At 33.7% G+C, this 8,190-nt stretch overlaps 2 long non-coding RNA genes across 2 annotated transcripts; one reads left to right on the plus strand and one right to left on the minus strand.

Moving 5' to 3' along the window:
• Window positions 1-4,186: 4,186 nt before the first annotated feature.
• LOC148873664 (uncharacterized) lies at window positions 4,187-6,356 on the minus strand. Its single transcript, XR_016105226.1, has 2 exons — window positions 6,130-6,356; window positions 4,187-5,952 (listed from the first exon to the last, which is right to left on the minus strand). It is a non-coding gene; the product is annotated as an uncharacterized LOC148873664 (long non-coding RNA).
• LOC148873665 (uncharacterized) lies at window positions 4,646-7,813 on the plus strand. The gene is made up of 2 exons (XR_016105227.1): window positions 4,646-4,773; window positions 7,141-7,813. It is a non-coding gene; the product is annotated as an uncharacterized LOC148873665 (long non-coding RNA).
• Window positions 7,814-8,190: the final 377 nt, after the last annotated feature.

The following is an 8,190-nucleotide window of genomic DNA, read 5'->3' on the forward strand; positions in this document are numbered from 1 at the left end:
GCAGAATCACGGTAGAATGGGAATAGATATCAGTTACATGCACGTCTTTAAGTTACGCATGCGAGTTTAATGAAAATACGCTCAACAAACGATAATGTCACCCACACCACGTTAGTACAATAGGGTCACGTACAGAGAGAATCCGAAAATGATAGAATTCTTTAATAATAATCTCTTAATAAGACATCATTACCTAACAGGAGAGATCAATAACTCATTTTCTGATGGCCTTAACCCTCTTTATAAAAGGGGAGAGCAATTCTATCCCCAAGGGGAGACAACACAGTCATTACTCTTACCTCTAGGGTTTCTCAAGAGGTTTCTTTTTCTCTCTCCCTTTCCTCTCTTTCTTATCTTCTCCATCTCTTCTCATTTCGGCTGCCATCTCCAAACTTTCGAAGACTTACCGACTACCAGGAATCTACAGTGATTAAGGATTATATTCCTCAAATACTTTGCTTTTTGTTTTTCTTTTTTGTCTCGGTAAAGCTCAAATGCTTATTGGTTATGGCTAACAGCTAAATATTAGAAATAAGCTACCACTTATCAAGTTTTTATTTTTATTTTATACTTTTATATTAGAATCTTTAATTCAGCATTGTTTCAGCCAAGAAAACTATTTTAAGCAATGCAATTTTCAGCACAATTAACAGATCATTCTACGTACCATATACAATGTCTTATAAATTAATAGAAACTATATATTCTGCTTTGCAATCAGATAATAATTTCGGAAAGATGGCATGCTTAAGAGAAAACTTATAATGCTGGATATGCACTAATTTTTCTTTTTGAAGGGAAACTAAAGTATTTGATGATCATTTTCAAGGTTTTCCAATTAGACCTTATGAGTACAACGGTCGTGGGAATCCAAATGAAGCCAGTAGAACAAGCAATGCTCAAGGTCTCTCTCTCTCCCCCCACATGCATGTACATTTAGATGCATTTCTAATAGATATAAATTTATAGTTTCATTTAGTTTTTATTTATTTATTGAAGAAAGATAAATAATTTTTATATTTTAAGATGAAGAGAGACACTCATGTCAATGAAATGAATTAAGAAATAAAAAAAAAAAAACCCCTTTTTCTTTTATGCCAATGAAATGATTCTTATTATTTTAGCTGTTTTTTTTTTTGAGAAACTCAAGAAAAAGAAAATATAGAAAACTTAAGTGGGTATTTTAGTAATTTAATGCATTCTGCATCTAACTTAACAATCACGCACGCACAGAGTATCTATCTCAAAGTAAAATTTCAAGGGAGTTTTTTCGCAAATGAAAGTTAAGGGATATATATAGGAGCCCTTTGCAACGATAGCAGATTCAACCTTTCTTTTTAACCCAGTGGAGAAGAGATACAGCTAGCCAGTCACCTTTTAAGCTAGTAGCTAAAAAGTTTTTAATTCATATTTTAACAAGAGAGAGAGAGAGAAATACAAAAAGCATGATAAACCAATGCTAATATGACATTATACATATGGAAAAGGCTATAAGTTTCACTCTCATTTTAAAGTTTATGACAATTTATTGACCTAGGCAGATTGCTGAAAACTTGTTGGATCATTATATACCTGGTCAGCTTTCAATTGTTATATAGGCTATAAGTACTTTAAAAGTACTTTTAGGAAAACACTTTTATAAAAGTACTTTTATTAAAGCACTTTAATAAAAGAACTTTTATGAAAGTAATTTTATATGTAATTTTATAAAAATGATTTCATAAAAATTCTTTTATACAAATACTTTTATAAAAGAGTTTTCGTAAAAGTAATTTTATAAAAGTGCTTCAATTAGGGATAATTTTATAAGTGGTATTTTAAAATTCAATCAGAGATAATTTTGGAAGAAAAGAAATTGAATAATTGCTTATTGTATAAGTACTTAAGAAAAGCTGAAAATTTAGACTTAAAAAATATGTCCTTATTTTTAAAATAAGCACTGATTTCGGGCTTATTTCCAAAACATCAATAAATGCTTAGTGGTGTGGTCCTAATTCAAATAAACACTTATTTTTAAGCACTCCTAAACATGGCATTAATTTCTATGATAGCTCGAGTTATCATGCACTTACGCAGGAAACCCCATGAAATTTCCTACAGGCATGTACAAGAATGAAAATATTGAGATTGAAGGCAACTCTCGAGTTGATACAAATAACGGTCAAGGGGCATTTCTCTCCAGATGTGATATATTAATTATTGTTTATTCGTTATTCCTACTTTTAAATTTTCCAAAACCCAACAATAAACATTTTTAATTACTAAATTTATTTATACTACTATTAAAAGGGGAAATGAGGTTTCAATTTTGGATTTTTTTTACTAAAATATCTCTACCATTGAATGCTTTGATAGGTAAGATATCTCTTTTATTGAATTTGATCCGTTTACTTATTTGAACAACCTCTTTCACTTCAATCAATCCCCTCTCGTTTAAGTTGAGATATTATAACTCATATTCTGCTTCATTAAATCTTATATTTTTAGGTATTTTTATTTTTCATCATTAAATTCTATTAATCAAAAATGCATCTAAAAACATTCACAACCCAAAACTTACGTGTTTAAAAATGACTTGAAATAAAACAATTATTTGGTCAGGGTGGCAAATTGCCCCATAAAACTGGGGCTCCAGTCCACCCCGCCTTGAATAATGAGGCGTTCTTTCCTTGATCTAAAATGGGACAGGTTGGGGATAGGATTTTTTCCCCCAAATTGGGGACAAGGCAAGGAAGAGGTCCAATTATAATTCCCTAAACCTAGTGATAAATTATTAGAATACCCTTAGATTTAATATTAATATCTAAAATACCTATGAATATATAAGGTGACTTAGGTCCCCATAATCGCATTTCCCCCAAACTACCAAAATCCTGGGATTTCAGCCGTGTTCAAAAAACAAAATCGGACATACTACTAGAAAAGGTAGAGATTCACTAATCAAGCTACAATCAAATCAAGCTCTAATCAAATAGTTTGGGCTTGAGCTCGAATCTCAGAGTAAGCTTGATTAGTTATATGAGCTTGAGTTTGGGCAATAAAAAGTTCGACTCGGAAGCTTGTGATCTTGACTTGGTTAACACATATATACATACATAAATACATATATGTTGTAGAATATAAAAATTATTGTATAATATATATTATGAAAATATATTTTATGTAAAACATATTTTTGTTTTCTATATATAATATAAGAATGTACTATATATTATAAAAAATATACCATATATGTAATATAAAAATATATTCACTTTTGAGATTGCGAGCCGAACTCAAGCTCCTCGAATATTTAATCGAACTGAGATTGAATTGGAAAATATAGTTCTAATCGAACTCGAGCTTGAACTTGAACCTAGTCGCATATATTGCCAAAGTTTGGCTCAACTCGGTTACATCGGTATTCACGGGTCAAAGGTTCAATAGAGGTTGCACCATGATGATGTATATTGTGAGTTACATAAATACTATGTATTATTTTACAGATGATATCACGTATGAATTGGTTGATAGATGGCTAATTTCTTAATCTTTAAAGAAAATCAAGAATGTTTAAACATCTCAACTCACATGTTCTTTAAGATATATATACAATAAAGAAGAATAAATAAACATAAATAAAAAAAATGCATTAATCGTAACAAGAATAAATAAACATAAATAAAAGGTCATGAGTTCAACTCTTGCTATTATTATTTTGAAATTTCCATTCATTTAGTGACCTGGGCAGTTTTATGAAACCAGAATCAGTTCATCACACTCCAATAGTTATGGCAAGATGTATGACTAAGAGACGGATGCCTTATATAAACCTTTCTCACTCCTATCCCATCAAGAAATGTATAGAGTACTGTTTATAATAAACAATACCTCTTCACAATATATCTCTTACTAGAGTTTTATGGAAAATTAAACACTAGGGCTCATTGATTTTTGAAAAATTATTTACCCATGTTGTTTTGTTTTTGAGGTAAATAAGATTATGATCATTTTAATCATAAAAAACTATTATTAAAAGAGACAATTTTGACCAACTTTTTCCTCTCAAATTCCAAAAAAAACAAATAAACCCTAGGAGATAATGTTCTACATGCCACTTTCAGTAAAACTCTTAGATGCCAGATCTTTCAAGCAGAATTTAAATCTAGAAAACCTGCAGCAGGTAACCCCGTGGAATCTCGTGCAATCAACAACAATGGTGACATTGAGAATCTGGAAGATACATCTCGAATTGATACTTTTGGCAGTCAAATATACCATACAGTTAATCGAATACTACTACTGAAGCTGCTAAAATTATGGAAACTACTGCAGAAAATTCTGAATCGGTTAATCTCGCCCTTCAAGAAAATATACCACACAAAGCTTACTCATAAAAGAGCACTGGAGCTACTGCAGAACATACTTGTCCAAGTTTCACAAGATAATTCGTCGGTCGAAGAACTTGGATTGCATTCAGCAATTTTTGAAGCTACCAAATCTGGTATTGTTGAATTTATTTCTGAGATTATCCCTCATCCCAAACTAATATCCATCTGCTCCGTTGGATCTGGACAAAGCATATTCCATGTTGCAATTACGCACCGCCAAGTAAAGATATTCAATCTCATCCACAAGATAGGTCCTCTCAAAAATGACCTCTCGATTTTAGCTGACAACTCCAAAAACTGCATGTTACATTTCGTTGGGAAATGGGAACCAACAAACATCATCTTGAAGAATCAAGTCAGAGGTGCAGCTTTCCAGGTGCAAAGTGAGCTTCAGTGGTTTGAGGTGATTTCTTTTTTCCCAACGCTTTTTATTAATTTTTATTCTAATTATTAAAATAAAAGGTTAATTAATTATATAAAGGTTTAACTAATCACATGTATCATATAAATTTGAGAAACTATTTATATACTCTTAATTTAAAAAATTTTTAAAATATATCATTCTCTTTATTTCTTTCCTTCTCTCTCCCCCCTAGTCCATCTCCTTTCTTCTTAAAAAAGAAAAACAGACCAATAATCAAATAATAACAGTAATAAAAACAATAATAGAAATAAATTAATTAAGAGTAAATTTCTTAAATTACGCTTATGATTTAGCTGTATCCCAGCTGTCTGAAAATTGACGGATGCTATTCCTTCTGTTTCTGATCTGATAATTGACTAATTCTTCTTATTTATTAAGACTATTTTACCCTCCACTGGATCTCTACCTCTCCTTTTCATTTTCTTCGTTGTAACCATTGGAACCGCTGTAACTGCTGAAATAATGGAGTTATAGAAGAAAATCTGACTGCAAAAGTCATCGGAACTGCCGAAACAGTGGGGTTTCACCGAACTTGTAGAAGAAAACCTGAAATGGGGGGACCTTGACGCAGCATACGAGATTCCCAAGGCCCTGACTGCAAAAGTCCTAAGGGTCAGATTCACTGTTTGCTAGACTAGGGAAACCTGGTTAGAACACAAGGGGTGTGCAGTCAAGAATACTAAGGGCAGCGGGGAAGATTTCAACGTTCAAGGTGAGCACAGTCGCTACTTTTCCTAGAAGAGGTCAAATGAACCCAGCGAAGCTTTGACAAGGTTATGGAAGCTTTGACAAGGTTGGAAGGGAAAGAAGATGTTCCGAGTGATAAACCCAGTAACAGTTGTTGTTGTCGTTGGGGCATTTGCTAGAACTTTGATGGCTGCTTCTACCAGATCCGCTGCCGTGGCCTTTAACTCTCCAGGAATTCCAGCCAAATCCCAGCTTACCTCCGGCAACAGTCCATCTTTGCAGCTCCAATCTTGCATTGGCCTCCAGTATAGATCGAGGAGTTTCCGAAATCCCAGCTTACCTCTGGTAGTAGTCCGTCAATGCCACCACGCCATGGGTTGCAGGGTCTGATGCAGGTTTTGTTGCAGAGATCCTCCTTCTCTTTGGCTCCCTCTTTCCATCACTGACGGCCTTCTTTAAACCAAGCTTCGCCTGGCCAAATCAGATATGGGTTACTTATTTGCTGTCAAAAGGAAGAAAACGATAATTCCTTTCAACAGTGAGATAATTCCATATGATTGTATTTATAGCATGGTATCGATTCAGTTACATGCTTTTCATAAAAAAAAAAAAAAAAAAAAAAAAAAAAAGAAAAGAAAAGAACCTCACCTCGGAAGCAGCATGCTCAATCAGACGGTGGAGTTCTGGGTGTTCGCTTACCCTCCATCGCATCTCCTCTGGCAATAGAGCCAATAGGCGTCCCAATTCGACGTCGGATTCATCTTCCGCTGTGGAAGAAGCAGCAGCCAAGAACCGTACCTTAAAGACCTTATTCAATCTGGTTCCTTATTTGCTGTCGAAAGGAAGAAAAGGGTAAGGGTAAAATTGGATTTTCAAAAAACAAAACATGTCACCTATATATAAATTTAACATAATATTAACGGATGCAAAATTTAGAGTTAACTTTCAAATAACAAGGTATACACTTAGTCAATTAGCTAAATCATAACGATAATTTAAGAAATTTACCCATTAATCAATCTTTATTTTGGTGGATTTTATCATTATCTATGCAGGTTAGAAATTTTTGGAAATCTTCTGAACCTGTTTGTGGGTCACGAACTGTACCACCATGGGTAGAGCTGTCAAGTCTGGGTTAGGACAGGATGTTCCAGTCCCAAAACGACTATTAATTGGGATTTGGGACAAAATGAAAGACCTAGAGCCATGCTGATTAAATAATTGGGATGATCATCAAGTCTGATCTAATAGACTCGATTATATTTGCAGTTATAATAATTTATATAAATAATAACTTAAAACTTGATTTTTGATTATATAATCCAATTATATATTGATTTTGGTTACATGATTTTGTTCCAATTAATGACTGAATTGGTTTTGGTTATTTGCTTGTTCCACATTAATTCAAACCCAAAACAATTATTTTCTTGATAGAGATAATATAAGAAATTTTAAGTTATTATAACTTGTAGTATAATTGGGTCTATGATCAGGTTAGACCTGATTATCCCGATTAGTAATTAACCGAGATGGTTCTAGGTCAACAATTTTATTCTGCACAGCCTTACATGGGCCAGGCTAGAATAACCATAGACCAAGCCTTTAAAAATGGGCCTACTACTCTATTATTTGACGTTGTTATGACATATATAGCAGGCAGTGAAATCTATTATGCCACGAGACTACGAGAACTTCCCTAACAATGATGGTCAAACGCCTCGATTGTTATTCACGGAGAATCATAAGGAATTGGTTATAGCGGGGGAGAAATGGATGAGAAGTACAGCAAAATCATGTTTGATTGTAGCTACTCTTATCGCCACAGTTGTGTATCAAGCGGCCTTCACAGTACCAGGTGGGGAGGATAATGGCACCCCTTTCTTCAGTCGACATACTGCCTTCCTGTCGTTCATCTTCTCCGATGCGGTAGCACTTTTTTCATCGTCCACTTCAGTTCTACTGTTCTTGGCCATCCTTACTTCACGCTATAAAGAAGAGGATTTCCTTGAGTCGCTGCCGAAGAAGTTGATCTTTGGACTCTTCTCGCTATTCATCTCTATAGTGGCCATGATGGCAGCCTTCTTCTCGGCCATGTATATTACGACAAAGGACGGACCCCTGCCGCAGCTGAACATCATCGTTTTATGTGTGCTTGCTTTTATTCCAGTTATCTTGTTTCTTTTATTGCAATTACCCCTCTTTATTGACTTGTTAGGTAACACATTCTAGCCAGAAATATCAAGTAGTATCTAATACTATTTAAACAGTTTATATGCATGTTGGATAAAGAACTATTAAATGTTTGTTTTAGACGATCTTTAAAGGGAACAAACACTACTTCTAATTCTTTTTTTTTTTTTTTTTTTTTTGCATGAAGGATATACATACATACATCATGCTTTTAAAGAGTAGTGTAAACAAGTTATTCCTGCTAAAAAGCTGTAAAGAAGCCTTTTAATTTTCTAATATAACACAAAGTAAACATGAGGGAAAACAAAATGCTACTCTTTCAAAGTCAAAAGGGTGCATGTGTACAACTATGTAATAAATCAGCCAAAAACCCAAAGAGAATTATTGCCACCTTGATAGTTGTCATGGTTGCAGACACCCATTGACATTATTGGAGTTATTGTTAGATCTACAATCCTTAGAAGCTTTACAATAAACATTTGCTAATATAGTGGATGATTGGAGATGGCATTCCAG

Source organism: Nelumbo lutea, chromosome 1 (genome assembly GCF_056320005.1).
Source record: "Nelumbo lutea isolate HS-2025 chromosome 1, American lotus-T2T, whole genome shotgun sequence".
Classification (NCBI taxonomy): domain Eukaryota; kingdom Viridiplantae; phylum Streptophyta; class Magnoliopsida; order Proteales; family Nelumbonaceae; genus Nelumbo; species Nelumbo lutea.